Source organism: Lygodium microphyllum, chromosome 22, assembly GCF_053477565.2.
Source record: "Lygodium microphyllum isolate KBCC chromosome 22, Lygodium_microphyllum_v1.1.10, whole genome shotgun sequence".
Classification (NCBI taxonomy): Eukaryota; Viridiplantae; Streptophyta; class Polypodiopsida; order Schizaeales; family Lygodiaceae; genus Lygodium; species Lygodium microphyllum.
The window spans coordinates 137603712-137604595 of NC_141156.1; positions in this window are offsets into that span (position 1 = coordinate 137603712).

An 884-nucleotide genomic window follows, 5' to 3' on the forward strand; every position below is an offset into this window, starting at 1 on the left:
AGAAAAAGATGGATTACAATGCATCAACAATTAGACTAGGCATACACGAGGTCCCTAAGATCCACCAAAGTAAAAGTGAAAACTTGGGTTATGCACAACCAAGTTCCAACACATGCTCTCACATCATAGCTAGACCATTGACAATAGGATAATGTTAAAATAAATTTCACCACACTTTATCCTCTAAAGCTTACATAGGGCCAACACAAAAAAAGGAAGTTTCAAGGTGCTAACAAAAACTTTATTGCACAATTAGCATTTGCTCTTTCCAAAAAAGGATTAATTGTATTATCCTCCATTTTCACCCTCGCACCTTATGTTTTTCCATCATTGAGAGTATTATTGAGAAAAGTAGGTAATGTGATAACAAAAATGGCAATGTAAAGGCCATGAATTTGAAGATGAATACATTTCTTTATATGTGCCACCTCCAAAAACGCTTCAATCAAGACATCCCAAAATGCCAATAGTAGAACTTGGGAAGAAGCATAGATTGTTGCCATGTTCTTGAGTTCTTCCACAATTGTATGCTATATGCAAGTGTGCACATTTTGATATAGACACTCTCCCTCATTTCTTTCTCTAGGAAAGAGAGGATCATAGTAAACCTCTCATTTTCATATTCAAACATGTAGTCCCTTACATAGTTACATGAGGGGATCATAACCAATATTTCCTCTCCTCTCTTCTCTTCACACACACACACACACACACACACACACACACACACACACACACACACACACACACACACACACACACACACACACACACACACACACACACACACACACACACACACACACACACACACACACACACACACACACACACACACACACACACACACACACACACACACACACACACACACACACACACAC